Raw genomic sequence first — 26562 nt, forward strand, 5'->3', positions numbered from 1 at the left:
TGGGGCTTGTCACGCCCTCACGCACGCTGGAGCTGGGGAATAGCGATTAGTCAATGGGTTTGTTTGTTGCTTTGATTTTCTGTTGTGAAGCGAGGACGCGCGGCAGGATCCTTTAATAATCTCTCACAGCTGAACTGAATGCCTGGAAAGTACAGATTTGAGATGGGATTTCTCCACCGTCAGAGCTGGAAACAGGAGGGAGTGTGAGACACTATCTACAGTTTGACTGCCTACAGAAATGTACAGTGAAATCAGCAAATGCAACAGCGTCGTGAGACACAGCGCTCTGTTAAAATTGAAGCACTAATATGAATTATTCATTTTTTCAAATCATGAATTGAACACGTTTGCAAAATATTTCCATCCGGTTTCGAACCGGGGACTTTTTACGTGTTAACCACTACACTACGGAAACGCTGTGGGTGAAGTTGCGTTGGCAACATCACCAGAGCTTTAACCTCAACAGCTGGACGACACTTCAGGAGCTTGTTTTACTGGAATGGAATGACGGTGCTGCATGCAGCAAGATGGTGAGTGTGGTATGAATTGATCTCGTTGCTGTAGGCCTACCATCTTGGTTCAGAATAAAAGGAACTGTACCATTGCCGTACAATTGCACCTGCTAATTCTGCCGCATCAGGAAATTGTGTTTGTGCCTTCCGAATCCAAAACGTGTTAACACATAAATTCCCGCTTCAATCCACACTTTGGTCACATGGTTATTCTATTAACCGACCGTGACCAATTATTTTACCTCACTCGACACATGTGTCTCCCCCGCTCCTCCTCCGATTTTGTTGATAAGATAACAGAATTGGGACACTGATGACTCATATCAGCCATTCTTGATGGTTCGGTTCATCTCCCCTGTTACCAAGTTTCAGCGAAGGCTTTCTTTTTGATATGTCAGTGGTGCGAACGGTGGTTAAGTTGGGAAGTCAGGCCCCGTTGATCGATATCATGAATGCCATACATTCCTTGCAAGGACTTCCTAAGCACTATACTTCTGTTGTAGGGTTTAATTGCACCCAAATCATTAAGTATACCCTGTTTTTCCAGGAAGATGAAGGCCCAATATTTGTGTGCCCCTGTATTTTGATCTCCTACTGTCACTGGTGCGGCGAAGGTTTTGTGTTCTTCATCGCTACTGTCTCATTTCGGGGCATTTGCGACGACTTCTTCATAGGGCGGAGGCAAGTCATTTATTTTACTGACGACATCGTCATCCTGGTCATTGGTAGGTTCCCAAATCGTCCCTCCATCTGCTCTTTTAAAATACTTACTCCTACACGTAATCTATGTATTTCTTCCAGCAGAGGCCCAGCCATGGCCTGATATTGCAAACATTGACTCACCGTCATCAAACCTGTTTTGTCCGTCTTTTTGTTTTTTGTTTCTCCCTCCATAATTTTGATTTGCGCTTTCTTCTTTGGGATCCCATCCACCACTTATATAGTAACTATCAATATTAATGGTCGTCAGCAGTATACCTACTCAGTGAACCTTCCAGCCCACAATCTATTATATCGTTTCATGCCAATTATGTTTGCTACGTCTACCGCTCTCTCGGTTCGTTTTCCCCTTTAACTGGTTTCCTCGAGAATAGGATCTGCAATTACAAATCTACGAAGCCCATCCTACTTTGATAATTACTATTGTGACCGATTAGCTACTCTCAAGTATTTTACAACATTACAGACCTTTCTCGTATGTTCGGACATCGCTGATGACCAACAAGTTTTGCGGCAGATTACATCGGATTTATGAGTGGTATTTAAAAAATATATTCACTCGTGATGGTCTGCAAACGTCCGTCTGTCTTTCGCCCGGGTGCCTCCTGCCAGACTAAGCTAATTGATGTAGAGGCCTGTTGTGGAGAAAATAATTGTTCAATTGCTTGATCAAGGGAGACACGGTCTTCACCAGTTCTTTAACCCGGTGCCTTCCCAACCGTTCACTCCGAACCAATTAACAGCTGCTTCTTTCATCCAGAATTCTTTGTAAAGTCATCATTTACATTATCATTGGTCAGTCTTTCTACCGCGTGAAAATTATATCAACATCCTCTTTGGGTATGAACATGTGTATGCTGCATCCTGCCTCCTGCTAATTACATTAACCTATGTCTTTACTCTGAATAACAACGGGAATCACTTGCTAGGCCGACGACATTAGCTCTGAGTAATAGGAATCAAACGTTTGCCCCACAGTTGCACCTGCTACTTTTGCTATATCAGCAAATTGTGTTTTTGCCTTCCTAATCTAAAACGTGTTGAACTCTTTAATTCCCGCATCAGGATTGTTAACGAGGAAATACACAGACCACAGTGGGACAGTCTCAAAGAGGAAATCGTGGCAAAAAAATGTACATCCTCCTAACAGTCACAGGCTCCATGTGTGCATTTCATGAACCATGGTCAATAATTGAAATGGGATAAAGCAGCAAGCTAAAAGCAAGCACTTACTCAAGTAGAGCGATATGTGGAAAACCAGTGGACTGTGAGAGCATTAAAAATCAGCAAAGCGAAATAAAGAAAGTAACGAAAGGTGCAAAACGGTGATAGCTAAAGGCATGCAAAGAACTTGAAAGTTATCAATTCAAGTTCATTTTAGTATATTAAGATTAAGATAGTGTCAAGCGAAAATGAAGGCACTTTGAATACAAATGCAGCAAAACGTTCATAGACTGTAAGGAATTGGCAGACTGGATAGCAGTCTAGCTACAGAATAGTGAACAGAGTATATTTTAAATGTAGCAAAAAATGGTAAGTCTTCTACAGCAATTTGTGCTGTGACCAATGCTATTGATCAAATCTTGGGAGATCGTATCCTGGTCTCTCAGCTTTCCATCAAATTTAAGCGATGGCCGAAGTTACTGGAGGGTTTCATTTGCCTCAGTGAGTAAACCCTGCGACACCGAGTCATGCTTTGCAAAGGCAGGATGACTGCGTGGTCGAAAGAGCTGCATTCAAAGTCATAGCTTCAATTGGATGTGTAGACTCGCATCCCACCTTTGAAGTTTTGTCACTACTGATATAGAACTTATTTATGTGGATGCTGCTGGAGGACATTTTTCGGCCCAGTTGATTAATTCCTTCCAGAAAGCCATGCTGAGATGATAACAATTATTGTTCCTTCTGCCTCTCTGATAAACCCTCGGTGATATGTAGTCTCTGCTCATTCGGAAGCGTCTCTCAAGGATTTTCATAGAACCTGAGCGTTGCGATCCTTCTCGCACTAAAAAACCCTTCGACACCATGATATACTTAGCAAAGTGTGTTTTCAAGCAAAATTAAAGAGAACATGCTGGAAATATTCAGCAGCTCAGGCAACATTTATAGAGACATTTCAGGACGTCATTCTCCACTTTGTTTGATACTTCACGTAGCTCATACCTTACAATTTTAATCTCTTCATGCAAAGAGTGGGCGGAAATTAGGACTCGCTGCTTTGAGCAACTTGAGTAAGGCAGCAAAGCACAACTCCCCCACTGCAGCTTGGGCAAGAATGGGATTGAGATCCAGGGGAGTAACTATTGGATTTGAAGACCAAAGCCTTATCTCGGCCTTCGCAGCTGCAGCAAAGCCGCTACTATAAATTTAAAGTCATAAACAATGACGCTATGTACGACTGGCAATAACGGTTTTGTGATGTTAAACTTGCTTCATATTCATCAAAGCGAAAGGAACCGCAGTGATCATTACAATAAAGGAAATGTTCCTATATTTAACAGAATGTGATATATTGAGAAAATTTTCGGCTGTTCCGAGGATCATGATATTAAACAGCAGGATATTTGTTCCTGCTCCCACATGGCACAGGGTATTCTCCGTGCACTCTGCCTGCTGTAATCTTGTCCCAAGCTTATACACTGATTCTAGTTTGAAGCTAAATATTCATGGAAGTTCCTAAATAGAGCAGTTGAGTGCAAAAATATCAAGCAGTTATTTTAGACCAGAGAAAACATCAAAGCTCATATATTGCTCAAATGCATCAATGTATGAACATGACATCAAATGTGCTTAAATGCCAAAGGGAGGATGCAAAGCCGACTGTGCACCAACGGTTTCCAAGGTAAGATTAGTGTGGCTCTCTTCACACTCTCCCCATTGTTTATAGGTTGTCCATTCATTTTTGAGTGCAACAATTAGGTTGATTTTGGCAACGTTATTATGCAGCCAAAAACACGTTATATCCGCTGAAGTGCTATGGCTCAGATGCGCCTCTGTGGCACAATGGGTAGTGCAGCGAACCTCCATGTTATTCTCTTCTATCGGATCCTTCAAATGTTGAATCCAATTTTTGGGAGGCTTTCCTGTTTACGACACTGGAAAGTGAACTACTGCAGCATTGCTGCAAAAGTGTGCTCTTCGGCTGAGTAGTGTCGACAATTATACCCAAAGAACTGAGGCTTGTAGTTATGTTTGGAATATTTCCCTGCAAATCGTTTCCATCTCCGTTTTTCCGAAGGTTGAGCAAATGCATAAATGAGAGGATCACACACAACGCTCCAAGAAACTCGACCGTTAAACAATGAAAGGTGACTGCGGTTATTGTAAGGTATTTCGATTTAATCAGACACTCATCTGGTATAAAAGCAGTGATACCCGAGCGTGAATTGAACATGCAGTCCTGTGATCTGGACTTCCATAAATCCTGTTGCATCTTCAATAGCCCACACACAGACACTCTTCGTGTACATGGTTCCAGTATTGTCTCAATTACCCACATAACTGAAACTCTTCCAGTATATGGTGCAACTTTGTCACAGCTCCCTGATTCTACCAGTGTGACACATGAAGGCTTTTAAATCCCCGCAGCTCCCACGGGGTGTGAGGCAGCCATAAGAAGCAGCGTTTCATGGCACCACCCATATTCCGCTCGTTTCTGCTGCCCGCTGCCAGTGATCAACACATCCAATCACAGAAATCGGGCGCAAAGTATCGTCAGGGAAAGTGGCACTTGCTCAAATTCTAAATCTGAGAAGCATTTTATGTTCTGGGTCTGGATTGGATCAGAGCTGCAAACAAATAGATGTGAGGGGATTAAATAGGCGTTTCTGCGGCCGCAACCGAGACTCCTGGATCGTATGTTGCCTCCCTGGTGCAAGGGTCAAGGATGTCTCGGAGCGGGTGTAGGACATTCGATAAAGGGAGGGAGAACAGCAGTTGTCGTGGTGCACATTGGTACCAACGACATCGGTAAAAAAAAAGGGATGAGGTCCTAAGAAACGAACTTAAGTTGCGAGGAGCTAAATTAAAAAGTAGGACCTCAAAATTAGTAATCTCGGGATTGCTACCAGTGCCACGTGCTATTCAGAGTAGGAATCGCAGGATCGCGCAGATGAATACGTTGCTTGAGCAGTGGTGCAGCAGGGAGGGATTCAAATTCCTGGGGCATTGGAACTGGTTCTGGGAGAGGTGGGACCAGTAGTAACCGAACGGTCTACACCTGGGCAGGACCGGAACCAATTCCTAGGCGGAGTGTTTGCTAGTGCTGTTGGGGAGGAGTTAAACTAATATGGCAGGGGAATGGGAACCAATGCAGGGAGACAGAGGGAAACAAAAAGGAGACAAAAGCAAAAGACAGAAAGGAGATGAGGAAAAGTGGATGGCAGAAAAAAACAAGGCAAAGAACAAAAAGGGCCACTGTACAGCAAAATTCTAAAAGGACAAATGGTGTTAAAAAAAACAAGCCTGAAAGCTTTGTGTCTTAATGCAAGGAGTATCCGCAATAAGGTGGATGAATTAACTGTGCAAATAGATATTAACAAATAAGATGTGATTGGGATTACAGAGTCGTGGCTCCAGGATGATCAGGGCTGGGAACTCAACATCCAGGGGTATTCAACATTCAGGAAGGATAGAATAAAAGGAAAAGGAGGTGGGGTAGCAATGCTGGTTAAAGAGGAGGTGAGGTTATTGCAATAGTTAGGAAGGACATTAGCTTTGATGATGTGGAATCTATATGGGTAGAGCTGAAGAACACCAAAGGGCAAAAAACGTTCGTAGGAGTTGTGTACAGACCTCCAAACAGTAGCAGCGATGTTGGGAAGGGCATCACACAGGAAATTAGGGGTGCATGCAATAAAGGTGCAGCAGTTATAATGGGTGACTTTAATATGCACAAAGATTGGGCTAACCAAACTGGAAGAAATACGGCGGAGAAGGATTTCCTGGAGTGCATAAGTGATGGTTTTCTAGACGAATATGTCAAGGAACCAACTAGGGGGGAGGCCAACTTAGACTGGGTTTTGTGTTATGAGTGAGGATTAATTAGCAATCTCGTTGTACGAGGCCCCTTGGGGAAGAGTGGCCGTAATATGGTGGAATTCTGCATTAGGATGAAGAATGAAACAGTTAATTCAGAGGCCATGGTCCAGGACTTAAAGAAGGGTAACTATGAATGTATGAGGCGTGAATTGGCTACGATAGATTGGCGAATGATACTTAAGGGGTTGACTGTGGCTGGGCAATGCCAGACATTTAGAGACTGCATGGATGAACTACAACAATTTTACATTCCTGTCTGGCATAAAAATAACAAAGGGAAGATGGCTCAACCGTGGCGATCAAGGGAAATCAGGGATAGTGTTAAAGCCGAGGAGGCGGCATACAAATTGGCCAGAAATAGCAGTTAACACGGGGACTGGGACAAATTAAGAACTCAGCAGAGGAGGACAAAGGTTTTGATTAGGGCAGGGAAAATGGAGTACGAGAAGAAGCTTGCAGGGAACATTAAGACGGATTGCAAAAAGTTTCTATAGATATGTAAAGGGAAAAAGGATAGCAAAGACAAACGTAGGTCCCCTGCAGTCAGAATCAGGGGAAGTCATAACGGGGAACAAAGAAATGGCAGACCAATTGAAGAAGTACTTTGGTTCGGTATTCACTAAGGAGGACACTAACAACCATCCGGATATAAAAGACATCAGAGGGTCTAGTAAGGAGGAGGAACTGAGGTAAATCCTTATTAGTCGGGAAACTGTTTTGGGGAAATTGATGGGATTGAAGGCTGATAAATCCCCACGGCCAGATGGACTGCATCCCAGTGTACTTAGGAGGTGGCCTTGGAAATAGCGGATGCAGTGACAGTCATTTTCCAACATTCCATTGTTACTGGATCAGTTCCTATCGAGTGGAGGGTTGCCAATGTAACCACATTTTTTAAAAAAGGAAGGGAGAGAGAAAACAGGGAATTATCGACCGGTCAGTCTGATCTCAGTAGTGGGTAAAATGATGGAATCAATTATTAAGGATGTCAGAGCAGCGCATTTGTAAAGAGGTGACATGATAGGTCCAAATCAGCATGGATTTGTGAAAGGGATATCATGCTTGACAAATCTTCTGGGATTCTTTGAGGATGTTTCCAGAAGAGTGGACAAGGGAGAACCAGTTGATGTGGTATATTTGGACTTTCAGAAGGCTGTCGACAAGGTCCCACACAATAGATTAATGTGAAAATTTAAAGCACATTGAATTGGAGGTAGTTTGCTTACATAGATTGAGAACTGGTTGTCAGACAGGAAACAAAGAGTAGGACCAAATGGGAATTTTTCAGAATGGCAGGCAGTGACTAGTGGGGAACCACAAGGTTCTGTGCTGGGGCCCCAGCTGTTTACACTGTACATTAATGATTTAGACGAGGGGATTAAATGTAGTATCTCCAAATTTGCGGATGACTCTAAGTTGGGTGGCAGTGTGAGCTGCGAGGAGGATGCTATGAGGCTGCAGAGTGAATTGGATAGGTTGGCTGAGTGGGCAAATGCATGGCAGATGAAGTATAATGTGGATAAATGTGAGCTTATCCACTTTGATGTTAAAAACAGAGAGACAGACTATTATCTGAATGGTGACAGATTAGGAAAAGGAGAGGTGCAACGAGACTTGGGTGTCATGGTACATCAATCATTGAAGGTTGGCATGCAGGTACAGCAGGTGGTTAAGAAAGCAAATGGAAATTGGCCTACATAGCGAGGGGATTTGAGTACAGGGGCAGGGAGGTGTTGCTACAGTTGTACAGGGCCTTGGTGAGGCCACACATGGAGTACTGTGTAAAGTTTAGATATCCTAACTTGAGGAAGGATAGTCTTGCTGTTGAGGGAGTGCAGCGAAGGTTCACCAGACTGATTCACGCGATGGCGGGATTGACCTATCAAGAAAGACTGGATCAACGGGGCTTGTATTCACTGGAGTTCAGAAGAATAAGAGGGGATCTCATAGAAACGTTTAAAATTCTGATGGTTCAGAAAGGTTAGATGCAGGAAGACTGTTCCCAATTTTGTGGAAGTGCAGAACCAGGGGTTACAGTCTAACGAAACGGGGTAAGCCATTTAGATCCGAGATGAGGAGAAACTTCTTCACACAGAGAGTGGTGAACCTGTGGTCTTCTCTGCCACAGAAAGTTGTTGACGGCAATTGACTAAATATATTCAAAAAGGAGTTAGATGAAGTCCTTACTACGAGGTGAATCAAGGGGTATGGCGAGAATGCATGAATGGGGTAATGAAGTTGCATGTTCAGCCATGAACTCATTGAATGGCGGTGCAGGAATGAAGGTCCGAATGGCCTACTCCTGCACCTATTTTCTATGTTTCTATGTTTCTATGTTTCTATGTAAGAAAGAGACAAACTATTGTTCTGGTGGAGGGTCCAACACAATCGGATATAATCCCAAAAGTTGAGTTATCCCGTTCAGGAATGATGTAATGTATCAGCTTTTCATGCATTGGATCAGGGCACTACTGAACTTCCACCCTAAAAATCTGTTGAGGTTGGGAGTCATTTGCCAATTTGAAAATTCAGGTTGATAGAACTATGTTAGGCACGGATTTCAAGATTCATGAAATCATTGCAGGCAAAAGACACAGATCAGCCCTGAGAAATTCATTGGCAGAGCAGGCTCGAGGGACTGAATGGCTTCCTATTGTTTCTATTTCCATATGATTGCAACAGGACAGAAAGTGCAAATGTACGTTGCATTTGATTCACATTTACCAGCAAAAACATCCGTGACGTGCGCAATGATGATGTGTTCAGGAAGGAATTGTCGAAGCTGCTGCGTGGCTTTCCTGCGGCTCTCTTGCCTCGCTCTGACATTCCACCCACAAGCTGCCGGTTCTTGAAACCTTGTTTACATTTGCTGGTCTGGGCCAACGCATTCCACAATCTCACTGCTTTTTCTACAAATACATTTTCACTGCTTGACTTCGATGTTTATTCTTTATGCATATACTTGAGGTGCAAAGGCAGCGCTTCAAGTTACAAGGCTGCTTATTTTATCATTGAATCTTTGAAAGATCGTGCCTGAATGAAAGCTAACCAGCAAAAGCCTTCTTTCAAATACTTGGTCCGCAGCCCTGTAAGTCATGGCGCTTCTATTGCACATCCAGGTATTTTTTAAATATGCTGCATCTTTTTGCCTCTGCCACACATTCAGGCTGTGAATTTGAGACCCCCATCATTCTATGGGTGAACATAATCCTCTCTAAATCCCCTCCGATTATAGTTAATTATTGCCACGCTGTTGTTTAACCACCTCCTCAGGATAATAGCTCCTTACTATATATTCGATCTAAACATGCATAAAATAATACACATCAGTGAGTTCTCCACTCAGCACATTCTAGTCGAAAGAAAGTCAATCCATCCCATGTAATCTTTCCTCATAGCTAATATTTTCCAGCTCAGGCAACCTCCTCATCAATCTGCTCTTTACCAGCTCTACTGCAATCACATCTTTCCTGTAATGAACTGAACATAACTGCACGCAGTTCTCTCGCTGTTGGATAACTAGTATATTACACAGCTCAAACATCACCTCTCTGCTCTTGTATTCTAATCATCGGCTAATAAATGCAAGTATTCCCTACGGCTTCATACTCAACTTGGAAGAACATAAGAACATGTGAAATATATACAGGAATAGGCCATTTTGCCCCTTGAGCCTGCTCCGTCATTCTGTATGATCATGGCTGATCAGGTCTGCTAGCTGCAAGGATTTGTGGACGTGCACTCCAAGGTCCCTTTGTTACTCGACACTTTCCAGTGTTCTACCATTCAATGTGCATTCACTTGCCTTGTTCGCCCTCCCTAAAAGCATTACCCCACACTTCTTCGGAATTAATTCAATTTGCCTTGCTTCTACACACCTTAAAGTAAACTACAAGATGATATAAATTAATACAGATACATAAAATGGGAAAAAAGTTGCTAAAGTTTTTGGGGGTCGCCTGGAGGACGAGAATGGGTAATTTATAAGTGGTAGCAGGGGAATGGCAGAAATGTTGAACAAATATTTTGTAATGGTCTTCACGTTAGATGATACAAAAAAAATCCCAATTGTGGATAATCCAGGGGCTATAGGGAGGGAGGAATCACTATCATGAAAGTAATAGTACTGTACGAAATAAAGGGTATAACGGAGCACACGTCCCTGGTCAAGACGGCTGGCATTCAAGGGCCTTTAAAAAAGTGGCTGATGAGATAATGGATGAATTGTTAGTAATCTACCAAATTTTCTTGGAACCTGGGATGCTCCCAGCGCATTGGAAAACCGCAAATATAAAGCCTCTATTTAAAAGAAAAGGAGGCAGACAGAAAGCAGAAAACTATAGATGAGTTATTCTCACATCTGCCATTCTGAAAATGCTGGAGTCCATTATTAAGGTAGCAGTAACAGGTTATTTGTAAAAGCATAATTCAATCAATCATGGTTTTATAAAAGAGAAATTTCATTTGAAAAAATTGCTGGAGTTCTTTGAGGATGTAACGAGCAGTGGGGATAAGAGTTAACCAGTGGATGTCGTGTATATAGATTTCCAGAAGGCATTAGATCAGATGTAGCTCAAAAGGTTACTACAAAAGTTAAATGTTCTTAGGGTTTCGGTGTTATATATTGACATCGATAGAGGATTGGTTAACTCAAAGTAAACATAAACTTGGGATAAATGTTTCATTTTCCGGTTGGCAAACAGTAACTAGCATGGTGCCGCAGGGATAGTTGTTGGGGCCTCAAGGACTTACACGCTGTATTTATGACTGGTATGAAGGCACCAAGTGTAATGTAGCCAAGTTATCTGTTGAAAAAAGATGGGTCGGAAAGCAAATTGTGAGGTAGACACAAAACATCTGCAAAGTGATATCGACAGGCAAAGAGAGTGAGCAACCTTTGGCAGGTACAGTATAATGTGGAAAAATTTGAATGTATGCACTTTTGCAGAAAGGGTATAAAAGCAAATTAATTGTAAAAGGAGAAAAACTGCAAAGTTTTGCAGTACAGATGGTTCTGGGGGTTCTTGAGAAAGAAACACAAAAAGTTAATATGCAGGCACAGCAGGGAATCAGCAAACAAATGGAATGTTGGCAGTTATTGCAAGGGGATGGAGTATAAAAGCAGCGAAGGCCTCCTACAACTGTACTTAGTATTCGTGTGGCCACAGCGAGAGTATCGCGTAAAATGTGTGTCTCCATATTTAAGAGAGGATATACTTGCATTGAAGGATGTTCAGCGAAGTTTCCCTAGTTTGATTCCGTAGATGGGGTGGTTGACTTCTGAAGAAAGTTTGAATAGTTTGGGACTATACTCATTGGAGTTCAGATGAATGAAAGGTGATCTTACAGAAATATGTAAGTTAATTAGGTGCTCGAAAAAGTGGAATCGGAGAGGATATTTCCACTCATAGGGAAAGTACAACTAGTGGACACAGTCTCAGAATAACCGGAAGCGCATTTAAAATACAGATGAGGAGGAATTTATTTTACATAACAACATAAGAAGATAACAAGGTAAGAAATAGGAGCAGAAGTAGGCCCTTTGGTCCATCGAACCTTCTCCCCCACTCAATAAGATCATGGCTGATTCCATCAAGGATTCAGCTGCATTTCCTAATCCGCTCCCCATAAAACTTTACTCCCTTATCGCTCAATATTCTCTCTATCTCGGCCTTAAATATATTCAATGACACGACATCCACAGCGCTCTGGGCTAGATAATTCCATTGTTTTACAACCCTCTGAGTGAAGAAATTCCTCCTCATCTCACTTATTCTGAGACGATGTCCCCTAATTTTATTTACCTCTTTGAGTGGAAATAACATGTTGGCATTCACCTTGACAAGCACCGTCATTGTATTATAAGTTTCAATATGATCACTTCTCATTCTTTTGAACGCCAATGTGTATAAGACCAATCAACTGAACCTATCTAAATCAGTGAATGCCTCATCATCGGAATCAACCTGCTGTACCTTCTCTGAACATGCCAATTGCAAATATATTCTTCATTAAATGTGGAGACCGCAACTACAGGCAGTATTCTAAATATGGCCTGACCAATACCCTATAAATTTTCAGCAGGACCTCTCTGCTTTTATACGTTATCATCCGTGTAATAAAGATCAACATTCCATTTGCCTTCCTGATTACTTGCTGTACCTGCACACTAACTGTTTGTGTTTCATGGACAAGAACACCAGGTCCCCCTGCAGTGCAGCATTTTGCATTTTCTCTGAATTTAAATGATCACTTGTATTTCTATTGTTTCTGCCAGAGTTGATAAGCGCACATTTTCCCACATTATTCTCCCATCTGCCAATAATTAGTGTCCTCATCAGAATTTCCTTTCCTCTCAGCTTTCCATAATCAGCACACTTAGCTACATTACACTCGGTCCCTTCATCCAAATCATGAATACAAATTGTAAATATTTGACGACCCGCACAGATCCTTGCAGCATCCCACTGGTCAAAGTTTGCCAACGGGAAAATGAACCATGTGTCCCGACTCTCTGTTTTCTGTTAGTTTGCCAATCCTCTATCCATGCTAATATTTTACCCACAACCCACTGAGCCTCAAACTTGTACAGTAACCTCTTATGTGGCATCTTATTGAATGCCTTCGAGAAATCCATATAAAGCACATCCAATGCTCCCCCCTTATCGACGCTGCTCGTTAAAACGTCAAAGAACTCCAGCAAATTTGTCAAACATGACTTCACTTTCATAAATCCATGCTCACTGAGCTTGATTAAATGACGTTTCCAAATATCCCACTATGGCACAATAAACTCCGGCATTTTCCCAACGAAAGATGTTAAGCTAACTGTTCCCTAGTTTCCTGATTCTTAGCTGCATTCTTTTTTGAGTAGGGGTGTTAAATTTGCGGTTTTCAAATCCACTGGGACAACCCCAGAATCCCACGAATGTTGGTAGATTTCAACCAGTGTATGCACTATCCATGCAGCCCCTTCTTTTAACACCCTAGGATGTATGCAAACAAGTCCAGGAGTCTTGGCTACCTTTACTCACCTTATTTTACTGAGTACTGCTTCATTTGTGATATGATTGCAATCAGTTCTTCCTTCCCAAAAGACCCGGCGCCCCCTAATTATTCACCATTAGGATAGTCTTAGTTTCTGATACCATGAAGTCCGATACAAGGTATTGGTTCAACATCTCTGCCATTTCACTGCTCTCCATTATTAATTCCCCATTCTCATCCACCAGGGGACCAACATCAACATGAGCCACAATTTATCTTTACCTATACCTGTACAAACTCTTACTTTCTCTTTTTATATTTCTTAGTTTACAGAGGGTTGTAATTCTATGGAATTCTGTTTTCCGGAGAGCTGTAGTTGTTTGGTCCCTGAATATATTTCAGACGATGATAGACAGATATTTGAACAGTAAGGCAATAAAGGGTTATGGGCAGCGGACGGGTAAGTGGAGCTTAATCCATGAGCAAGTCAGCCATGATCTTATTCAATGCCAGAGCTGGCTCGCGGGGACAAATGGCCTACTCCTGCTCCTAGTTATCATATTCTAATGTTCTTATTGATATATACCTGCAGTCTACCGTTTTATTCTTCATTGTCAACGACACAGCCAATACTTGTGTTATCTGTGAAGATGTTGTTTAATTTGCGAACTTCTTAATCATACCCCGTACTTCCAAATCGAAATCATGGATATATACCACAAAAAGCAAGGGAGCTAGTATCCGGCGCGGTGGGACCCCACGGGGTACAGCCTTGTATTCAAAAAATTACTCTTCACAAATTATCCCTTGTATGCTGCTTCTGAGCCATTTCTGGATGAAACTTGCCATTTGTATTTGATCCCATGGCCTTTTGGTTCCACAAGCACATTGTAAATAGGAGAAGGAATGGACCAATCTTCCCCTCCGACATTCAATGCGGCAATGCATAATCTTCGACCTCCACTCCACTTTCCCCGCTGTGCCCATATTATTCAGAGATGCATGGTTCTAGATTTCTCAGACAGATTAAACATCTTCCCTGCATCGACTCTGTCATGTCCGGTAATAATCGTGTACGTTTCAACGTGATCACATCTCATTCTTCTAAAGTCTATAGAATATAGGCCTAGTCTGCTCAATCTCTCCACATAAGGCAACACCCCCATCGCAGGTATCCGTCCGCTGAACATTCGCTGCACTCCTTCAGTGTCAGGTAAATTCTTCCTTAGGTAAGGAGACCAAAACTGTACGAAGTGCTGCAGGTGCGGTGTCACCAAGGGGGCAATTTATTTGAAGGAAAACGTATTTACTCTTCTACTGAAATCATTTTGTAATAAAGGGCGACATACCATTTGATTTCTTAATTGCTTGCTTTACCTGCACATTACATTTCAACGATCCGCAGACAAGAATCTCCAGTTCCTTCTGAAAACCAGCATTTCCAGCTCTCTCACCATTTTAAATAGACTCTGCGTTTCTATTTTTCCATCAAATTCGGTAGATTCAAATTTCGCCACGTTATATTCCATTTGCCATGGTCTTGCCGACTCAATTTCCATGTCAATAACCCCTAGAAGTCTATTTGCATCCTCCTCACAACTGACTTGCACACCTAACTTTGTATCATCATTGAACTTGGATATATTTCGTTTCGTCCCCTCAGCGAAATTATTGATATAGATTGGGAATTGCTGCGGCCAATATTTCACTCCTTGCGGCACCCCACTAGTTACCGCATTCTCACCGAAAATGATACAGTATATTCCCACTCTATTACCCATTCTTCTGTTCATGCTAATATGTAACCCTAAATCATATGAGCCCTAATTTCGTCCAATAAACTCTTGTGTTGTGCCTCTTCGAATGCTATCATGGAAATCATAATGCATCACATCCACTGGTCCATGTTGACCTATTCTGCTCGTTTCAACCTCAAAAACTTCTAACAGATATGTTCAACATGATTTCCTTTAAATGAATCTATGTTGACTCTGACAATTATTATGTTCTAAGTTTTCTGTTATATCATCCTTAACAATACATTCTAGCATTTCCCTAATACTGATATCAGGCTAACTGACCTGTCGTTCCCCATTTTCTCTCTCCCTGCTTTCTTAAACAACGCGATTTTATTAGCTATCTCCCAATCTGTGGGAATGATCCTGGAATCTATCGATATCGTTCATGACCAGTCTGCCATGTGGGACCTTTTCAGAATCCTTGCTAAAATTCCCTAAACACTGCATCAAACACTCTTCCATCATTGTGACTCTTCGTTACGTCCTCAAAAAAATCAATGAAGTTAGTCAGACATGTCCTTCCCGAAACAATCCCCATGATTAATCCTTGTCTTTGTCAATGAAGATTTACCGTGCCCGCAGAATGCTTTGCAAAATGTGTCCACCACCCCGTTTGGGCTGTCCGTTCTGTAATTAATCGATCTGTCCCTTTAACCTTTTTTAAACAAATGTACAACTTTAGAAGTCTTCCAATGCTCCGGCACCACGCCTGTTGCAAGCGAGGTTAATAAAATGACGGCCAGAGCCTCTGCTTTTTCACTTTTCGTTCATTAGCAATCTGGGATACAAGCTAGCCAGGCCGGGATCGTTATCCACATTCAATGCTGCTACGTCGCTAACTACTTCAAATTTCACTATAATTATTTCATCTAATATTTCACACTCCTCCTCCCTGATTGCAATCTCTGCATCGCCGCTTTCTTTTCTGAAAACAGACGCAATGTATTCGTGAAGAACCATACCCACGTGTTCCACCTCAAGACACACATTACATTTAAGGTGTCTACTGTGCACTACTCTTCCTTTAGTTTATGTCTTGCTCTTAATGTAAATAGAAAATATGTTCTGGGTTTCATTGATTTTACTTACCAACAATTGTTCATGCTCTCTCTCTCTCTCTTTGCTTTCCTAATTTACTTTGTTAATTTTACCACTGCACTTTCTATACTCCTCAAGTGTTTCTGAAAAATTGAGCATTCGGTTCTGTCAAGAGCCTCAATGTTTTTCTTCATCTTACCTTGTGTGCCAATTTAAATCCAGGGGATCTAGATTTGTTTGTTCCACTTTTATTGATGTTTAAGGGAACAGATTGCTCTGAACACTCAAATTCTCCCCTTAAATTCCTCCCACTGCTCTGACACTGATTTACCTTCAAGTAGTTGTTTCAAGTCGACTTTGGCTAAATCATATCTCGGCTTATTAAAATTGGCTTTCCCCCAAATGAAACATTTCATTTCTAGTCTATCCATGTCATTTTCCGTAACTGCACAAAATCAAACTGAATTATGATCACTTGCAGCAAAACGCTCTCACATTGATAGTCCTACCATTATCCCAGCTTCATTCCTTAAATCTCAGTCGTGAACCATGCACTCCCTGTTTGGGCTTGCAACAAACAGGATAAAAAAGTTCTCCTGAATATATTTTAGGAGTTCGCCTTCAATACCTGTCACATTAATTTTAACCAAGTTAATATTATGATAGTTGCAATCGCGTTGGTGTCACAGCTTGATTTTGCACATAATTGAACCTAATTCTTCCGAGGCGGAATATTGTATTTGCAATATCACGATAAATAACATCTTTTTATAAGTTTTGGCTGGGTAGTTCACAGAAACATAGAAACATAGAAAATAGGTGCAGGAGCAGGCCATTCAGTCATTCTAGCCTGCACCGCCATTCAATGAGTTCATGGCTGAACATGAAACTTCAGTACCCCCTTCCTGCTTTCTCGCCATAACCCTTGATCCCCCGAGTAGTAAGGACTTCATCTAACTCCCTTTTGAATATATTTAGTGAATTGGGCGCAACTACTTTCTGTGGTAGAGAATTCCACAGGTTCAGCACTCTCTGGGTGAAGAAGTTTCTCCTCATCTCGGTCCTAAATGGCTTACCCCTTATCCTCAGACTGTGACCCCTGGTTCTGGACTTCCCCAACATTGGGAACATTCTTCCTGCATCTAACCTGTCTAAACCCGTCAGAATTTTAAACGTTTCTATGAGGTCCCCTCTCATTCTTCTGAACTCCAGTGAATACAAGCCCAGGTGATCCAATCTTTCTTGATAGGTCAGTCCCGCCATCCCGGGAATCAGTCTGGTGAATCTTCGCTGCCCTCCCTCAATAGCAAGAATGTCCTTCCTCAAGTTAGGAGACCAAAACTGTACACAATACTCCAGGTATGGCCTCACCAAGGCCCTGTACAACTGTAGCAACACCTCCCTGCCCCTGTATTCAAATCTCCTCGCTATGAAGGCCAACATGACATTTGCTTTCTGAACCGCCTGCTGTACCTGCATGCTAACCTTCAATGACTGATGTACCATGACACCCAGGTCTCGTTGCACCTTCCCTTTTCCTAATCTGTCACCATTCAGATAATAGTCTGTCTCTCTGTTTTTACCACTAAAGTGGATAACCTCACATTTATCCACATTATACTTCATCTGCCATGCATTTTCCCACTCACCTAACCTATCCAAGTCACTGTGCAGCCTAATAGCATCCTCCTCGCAGCTCACACTGCCACCCCACTTAGTGTCATCCGCAAATTGGGAGATACTGCATTTAATCCCCTCGTCGAAATCATTAATGTACAATGTTAACAGCTGGGGCCCCAGTGTAACAAGTAGATTTGGCTGATACTCTGAGAATAAGGGGCCGCCCAGTTAAAACTGAGATGAGTAGAAATTTACGGCCCTAGAGAGCTGTGGATGCTGGGTCATTGAATATTTTAAGGCGGTGAAAGCCAGATTTTTGAGCGATAAGGATTTTACAAAGAGAGAGCAGAGAGGAGCGGCTGTTTACAGAGCGCGAGCAGAGAGGAGCGGCTGTTTATAGAGTGGGCGCTGAGATGAGAGGCTGTTTACAGAGCGGGAGCAGAGAGGAACGGCTGTTGAAAGAGGCAGACAATGACGAGCGGCTGTTTACAGAGCGGGTGCAGAGAGGACCGGATGTTCAATGAGCGGGAGCAGAGCTCAGTTGCCGTACCTTGTGCTGGACCTGTGGCGGTTTTCGAGCAGTTGTTGAATAAATTCATTTTAAGTACCTAAAGTAGTTTGCTTTGCTATATTCAGCTTCACTTTTTATCAAAAAATGCAATAATTAATTGCGCTGGCTTGATGATTGAATTAGAAAATAACGTGAGCTTTGATGGTTCAGGGTTAGAATATTCTACAAGCAATTAACATAACACATCTCTTCAACATTGTTGCAATATAAAGTATAAAGTAAATCAAAACTGTGTGCGAAAATCGAAAGTAACAAATCACCTGTTTCTGAGAATATTTATTGCCCCAACATTGGACAGCACGTCCTGCAAAGTGAGGCTGGGCCAATGAAAACATGCGATATACACGTGATTGGAACCCGCTGCCGTATGATCTGCAATCAGACCCGCCACCATTGCAGAACAATGTCCAAAGCCGACATGTGCAGTCGCAACTATATGAAGGCTGTAAACTGGACATGCTGGGAATATACAGATGGTAAAGCAGTATCCGTGGGGAGCGAAACAGAGTTAATGTTTCAGGTCGATGATGGTTCCTCAAAACATGTCCATGGAATGGTGCAGTGGAGAGCAGTTATGTAAATGCGGAGCATATGAGACACGGGTTAGATTCCCTGCCGATCCCCCGGTTTTACCAATGAATTTCACAAAAAAAATTACTGAAAACATTGACTTGAAAACCTGTCCAAAGTAAACTCTCATTTGTGGGTTTCAGACCATCATACCTCTGTCTGTGATGCTGCTATTTTTGTGTATGCATCCCGGTGCTGCATATATCGGCCGGACTGTGACGAGATTCATCCTAAAACTTTTCCTTTGTCGGTTTTCTATGAAACAAAAGATAAATCCCTCATTGTTCAAAGCAGCAACAGCATAACCTACCTATCCACCTTTGATCTATCGACATTGCACGAGCCGGAAGCTGGGCAGTTTGTATATCCCTTATTTCACCGGGTGCAGGTTTATTGTACAAACAAGATGACTGCTTCATTGTCCGAGCAAGGGATCGCAAGGATGTGCATATCAGCCGTGTCATGGCAGGAGCTGATGACTGCTGGAATGACCACCACCTCATGCACTCTGCCATTTAAATAAATGTAGACACATAATAGCAGCAGCCACAGAAAATCTGCCGCAGGTACATCAAAATTGGGGCATTAAAAAACCATGATACAATAACTCTATTCTGAAAGCGCCTCACAACCAACCTGATGATTTCCAGTCAACAGCAGACACTGAGTGTCCACAGAGGCTGGTCTGCCCGAAAGGTCTCCCACATTTTCACCTGTGAAGAGACGCTTGTATAAATCCACCAGAAAATATCAATAATGGTACGAAAATGACCAAGAGATCAAGGAGCTTATAACCCCAAAGGCAAGTTTTTTGAATTGGGAACAGCAGTACAACCCGTGGAAAAGAAAACAGCTCAACAGACGTCTGAAGACGTCGGTCCAAAATAAAACTCTCCTGCTAAATAACAGATGATGCGTGTAAATTACGCAACCGATCCTTCAACTATTTGACAAATAAGACGTGCATGGATTCTTTAGCACAGTCAAGATCAGCTACGGCCCAAGCAGCTAAGTTTTTACCCAACTGAGAGCCAAGAACGAAGAGGTACTTCTCAAGGACAGAGAGGCAATCAATGCCCGTTGGAAGGAGTTCATCGAGATATCCTCAACCGACATATTGTCTTCGATATTAATGTCCTCATTTTCATACCACAGTATGCTACCCGCCACCCGCTCAGCACGACCCCAGCCCGGCATGAGGTTCAATAGGCCACCCGATAATTGAAGATCAAAAAGGCCACAGGAGCAAATGTATTGCAAGCCAATGCACTAAAGAATGGTAAAGAAGCACTGTTGACGCAAATCCATGCACTCATTTCTCTTATTTGGAAGAAGGTGAGCATTCCTGGGGACATCGGGGAAGCTATAATCGTGAACCTCTTCAAGAAAGGCGACAAGTCTGATTGCTGTAATTACATACGAGTTTCACTGCTGTCAGCCACATGGAAAATCATCGCAATAATCCTCCGCAATCACCTTCTCCCAGTGACTGAAGAACTCCTTCCAGAATCGCAATGCAGATTCTACCCACTAAGGGCGACAGTGGACATCATCTTCACCACGGGTCAAATTCAAGAAAAAAGCAGATAGCAGCATCCACCTCTATAAGCGGCATTCTTACATGGCACAAAGGCCTCCGATACCCTCAACCGTGAGGGATTATGGAGCGTCCTCCTCAAATTCGGCTGCACTCAAAAGTTTTTAACCATCCTCCGCCTGCTTCACGATGATATGCAAACCGTGATCCTGACAAACGGATCCACCACAGACCCAATAACCGTGCGGACCGGGGACAAGCAATGCTGTGTCGCCGTACCAACGCTCTTCTCGATCTTCGTTTCTGCAATGATGCTTCTCACCCTCAATAAGCTCGCCACTTTTTTTGAGCTAATTTGCAGAATTAACAGGCAATTGTTCAACCTGCGTTGCCTCCAGTCTGGATCCATGGTTGTCCCATCCTCTGGGATTGAATTACAGGACGCAGACAGTGGAAAGTGTAACTCTAAACCATCCTCATCCACTTCACCAAAGCGTATGAGGATTTGGGCCTTAAATAAAACATCTGTGAAGCAAACGTTTTCGAACAACCTGCCCTTGCCACACAATACACCATACCCACTCCCACGATTATCATGATGCATGACAACGTGGAACTTGTTCCATACCTGAGCTGCCGACTGTCAACAAGGGCAGACGTTGATGACAACGTCCAACACCGCCTTCCTTTTGAAATGCAACCTTCGGTTGCCTGAGGAAGAGAGTGTTCGAACACCAGGACATCAAACCCGGCTTCAAGCTCATTGCCTACAGAAGAATAGTGCACCCGCCCTGCTGCATTCTTCAGATTCGTGGACTCTGTAAAGTAGTCAACTCATAGTACTGGAGAAGTAACGCCAACGCTTACTCAGCAAGATCCTGCAAATAGATTCTTCAACGTCAGTTTTCCAGCTCAGACCAACATTCCCATCATCGAAACATTGACCACCCTTGATCAACTCCGATGGCCTGGCGCCATCGCCCACATGCCCGATACTGAACTCCCAAAACAAGGGCTCTACTCAGAGATCCAGCACGGCAAGCGAGCGACAGGGCAGAGGAGAAGCGTCAAGGACACTCTCAAAGCCTCCTTGAAAAATTGCAACAACCCCACCTACATCTGTGATTCCGTGGCCCAAGACATTTCAAGAGTGGAGGAGAAGCATCTTTGAAGGCAGGGAACATCTTGAATCTGTTCGTTGGGAGCATGCGGATGCCAAAGACAAACAGCGGAAGCAGCCCAAGACACTACAAGCACCCCATCATCCGGCCCTGAAACCAACGTCAGCCTCACCTGTGACAGAGACTGTAGATCCCACATTGGTCTCATCTGTCAACTGAGAACTCATATCAGAGTGGAAGCAAGACGTCCTCGACTCCGAATGCGTGCCTAAGAGAAGGCAAACACGGTAAGATCTAAATGCACAGAAGCATGCACGGATAGGATATATAACCATACGATGCAGTTATGTTGACTGAGTTAGATGAAGATGGGTGGAAGGAGGATCTTGTGGAGCATAAACACAAGCATTGACCTGATTGGCCGATTGGAAGATGATGTGCTGTACATACATTGTCATATTTTGTACATCAGTACGCATTTGAATCTCTTTATCTGAATGCACGCAGCATTCATAACAAATTTGATGATCTGTCGGCACAAATATTTACAAATGGGGATGATCTGGTAGCCAGAATAGGGATGTGATTGCCAGGTGACGAAGACTGGGATCTAAACATTCAGTGGTACTTGACAATTCGGAAGGACAGACAGAAAGGAAAATGAGGTGGAGTAGCTCTTTTGATGAAGGATTATATCACTGCAATATGGAGAAACGATATTGGCTCAAATGATCAAGAAATTGAAACAGTTTGGGTAGAGATAAGGAATAATAAGGGGAAAAGTCACTGCTTGGCATAGTCTATAAGCCCCCTAACAGTTACAACTCTGCTGGTCGACCTATAAACCATGAAATAGTGGGGGCTTGTAAAAAGGGTCTTTACATGGGTGTAAACAATGGGTGATTTTAAGCTGCATATTGATTGGACAAATCAAATTGGTCACGGTAGCCTTGAGGAATATTGCATAGATTGTATAAGGGAAGGGCTTCTTGAGCAGTACGAAATGGAAATAAGCAGGTGACAGGCTATCATGGATCTGGTCCTGTGTAATGAGATAGGATTAGTAAACAAACTGCTACTCAAGGTTCCCATTGGAATTAGTGATCACTGGTTGAATTTCAAATTCAGATGGAGCGCGACGAAGTTGGATCTCCAACCACCGTACGAAGCTGAAATAAACGACAATATAAAAAGCTATGGGGGCAGAGTTGAATAAAGTGAGTGGGAAAACAGATTAAATTGTAGGACGGTTAATGTACAGTGGCATATATTTAAGGAGATATTTCATAACTCTGAAGAAAAATATATTCAATTGAGGAGGAAAAAGGTGTAAAAGAAAATATAGCTGCCTGTGGATAACTAAAGAAATAAGGGATGGTATCCAGTTAAAGACAAGGGCTAACAAAGTGGCCAAAATTAGTGGGTGTCCAGAAGATTGGGAAGCTTTTAAAAGCCAGCAAAGAATGACAAAAAAAGGATTAAGAAAGGGAAGATAGATTATGAAAGAAAACTAGCACGAAATATAGCAAGAGATAGCAATAGTTTCTACAGGTATATAAAAAGAAAAGAGAGGCTGAAGTAAATTTTGGTCCGTTGGAGGATGAGGCCGGGTAATTAGTAATGGGGAATATGGAGATGGCAGAAACGCTGAACAAATATTTGTTCCATTCTTTACGGTAGAGGACACTACAAATATAACAGCAGTGGATAGTCAAGGGCTATAGAGGTGGGGGTGGGGAGCATTTTAACACAAAATCACAATCACTGAACAGTTGGTACTCAGTAAGATATTGGGATTAAAGTCGGATAGATCCCATGGACATGATGGCGTGCATCCTAGTGCCTTAAGAGAAGTAGTGACAGATATAGTGGATGCATTGGTTGTAATTGACCAACATTCCCTGGATTCGGTTTATGTCCCACCAGATTGGAAAACGGCAAATGTAACGCCACTGTATAAAAACGGAGGCAGAGAAAATGCAGCAAAAAACTAACCAGTTAGCCTAACATCTGATTTTGGAAAGATGTTGCAGTCCATTATTAAAGAAGCAATAGCAGAACATTTGGAAAGGCATAATTCGGTCAGGCAGAGTCAGCATGTTTTTGAAAGGGAAGTAATGTTTGACAACGTTGCTGTAATTCTTTGAATAAGTAACGTGCAGGATGGTTAAAGGGGAACCAGTGGATGTGGTGTAGTTGGATAACAGAAGGCTTTTCACAAGGATCCTCATAAAAGGTGAATGCACAAGATAACATTTTACAGGGCTGGGGTTAATATATTTAGATGGATACTGGGTTGGATAATGAACAGAAAACAGAGTGCCGGTATAAATGGTTAATTCTCGGGTTGGCTATCAGTAACTTTTGGGGTGCCGCAGGGATTAGTGCTTGGACCAAACTATTTAGAATCTATATTAACGACTTGGATGAAGCGACCGAGTGTAACGTAGCCAAATTTGGTGACGATACAAAAATTTGTGGGAAAGCAATACATGAGGACGACATAAAAAACCTGCAAAAGCATATAGACAGACTAAGTGATTGGGAAATAATTGGAAGATGGAGTAAAATGTTGGAACGTGTGAGGTTTGCACGTTGGCAGAAAAAAAATTAATGAACCAGTTATTTTTAAATGGAGAATAAATTTAAAGTGCTGCAGTCGAGCGGGACCTGGGGATCCTGGTGCATGAAATACAAAAGTTTAGTACGCAGGTAGCAGCAAGTGTTGAAGAAGGACAAGGGAATCTTGGCCTTCATTGAAATGGGGATGGAGTATAAAAGCAGGGAAGTCTTGTTACAGTAATACAGAGTATTGGTGAGGCAACACCTGGAACCCTGCTTTCAGTTTGGTTTCTAAATTTACAAAAGGATATACTTGATTTTGATGCAGTTCAGAGAAGGTTCACTAGGTTCATTCCGCTGATTGTTACGAGGAAAGTTTGAGTGCGTTTGTCCTCTACTCATTGGAATTCAGAAGATTCAGAGGTGATCTTACCGAAACTTATAAGATTATGATGGATCTTGACAAAGTGGATGCAGAGGCGATATTTCCACTGATAGTGGAGACTAGAACTAGAGGGCATAATCTTAGAATAAGGGGCCGCCCATTTAAAACTGGGACGAGGATGAATTACTTCTCTTACATTGCTGTAAAGCTGTGGCATTCGCTGCCTCAGAGAACATTGGAAGCTGGGTCATTGAATAAATGTAAATCAGAGATAGACAGTTTCTTAACCGATAATGGCATAAGGACTTATGGTGAGCTGGCAGAGAAATGGACCTGAGTCCATACGGGTCGAGAGGCCTTATGGCCGACTACTGCTCCTATTTCTTATGTACTTATTATATTTACAATATACATAACCAATACCTAATTCTGATATATTACTGCAATTGCAGGGATTTATCCTCCATATCTCCATATGCTCTCTCCGATACTTACTTCCCACTGACGTTCCAATATACACCGCATATTTCGCAACATGTGATGGTTTCATTCTACGAATACAATCGCTGAACACTCAGTTCCCAGTCACTTTCTATTATACACAGCTCAAGACCTGATATTGATTCATTTTCATATGGACGGGATTTCTCTGGTGAATACACTCCGTAATATATAATTCACCTTATATTTCCAGAATACTAAGCCAATGGCCAATCAGTACATTACTGTAATGGGAGAGATTTACCTTGTCAATATTCTCCCATTACGTGACTCGCTAAAATGGGTGGTAATAGGGCGGTAAAAAAACAAATGATGGTCCAGATGAAGTGTTCGTGGGAACAGCAGAACCATTAGCAACATCTGTTGTCCGAGAGAACGGGAGCACTGGTTGGAATCCTATTTTTTCAATTTACATTTGAGTTCGGAATATTGTATAGTGCCTACATATTTGCTCAATTGGTTGGTTATAAAGTTGCTCCTGTGATGCTCTCTGTATCGGAAGATGTGGGAAAGAAGGCCAAATTCACTCACTTTTAATGTAACATTAATCTTTTCTGCAATGCCGATCGGCTGTGAGAAGGTAATTTTTGACTAAACCACAGCGACGACAGTGCGGGATTTTCATCCGGGATCTGTTCCAGTTCAAGCCTGAAAATCCCAAAGCGAGAATGAAATCGCTGGACCACAGAGTCTCCGATATAAAGCAAGGCAACTCATTACGCATTGAAAACTCATTTTCTGAAAGTGAAGTGGAAAGCTTTTCCTTCCACCTTGCCTGTGCTGTTTCCCTGCGAATGCTATCGAATTAGTCCCACTCATCGTAATCCTGCAAATGTTTCCCTTTAATGTACACATTCATAATTTTTGACGTGAAATGAGCTGAGTGTAGCATACTTAGAGCAAAAGCTGAATTTGGACATGAAGTTTACAGTGATTGAAAAAACAAGCAGAGGCATGAAATGTTCAACGATGATTATATTTGAATCCGCGCAGATAGCGTACAATTGATTAGAATGTTCCTTGCCTCAAGCACACCGCTACCTCGTTTTCCTGGAACAATGTCACCAGTCATTCTGCTTTTTGAATCCAAACAGAAATTTCCTGAAATAAACTGAACTCACCGCTTGTGCACCCAGTTGCAACAATGTTGAAAGTTTACAATCAGCCTCTGTCAGTAGAAGGCGTTACGTTACTTCAGGTGAAAGGCGCCAGAAATGATCGGTTTTGAATCAGATTCAGAACATTGAAAAAAACAGTTTCACCCGGTAAATTAAACGACCAAGATAAGTCTTCGTTTGCATCGAAGTCAGGCGCCTTTTCCATTAGCCCACGCAGCCCGTGCTGCTGCCACCACAATTGTTTGAGAGAATTGTAAGCAAAGGGCTATTGTTTCAGGAAGGCAGAAAAAGCTGAGGCACGAGGCCCGTTTGAATGAGTAAACATGTTTCAACTGCCAACAAAATACTATTTATTTCATGTAATAAAGTTTGATGTTTTGCTATGATCCATCAGCAGATAAAGGTAAACTGTGCCATGACTCGGATTCGAACCGAGGTTGCTGCAGCCACAACGCAGTGTACTAACCACTATACGATCACG

Source organism: Pristiophorus japonicus, unplaced genomic scaffold (genome assembly GCF_044704955.1).
Source record: "Pristiophorus japonicus isolate sPriJap1 unplaced genomic scaffold, sPriJap1.hap1 HAP1_SCAFFOLD_43, whole genome shotgun sequence".
Classification (NCBI taxonomy): Eukaryota; Metazoa; Chordata; class Chondrichthyes; family Pristiophoridae; genus Pristiophorus; species Pristiophorus japonicus.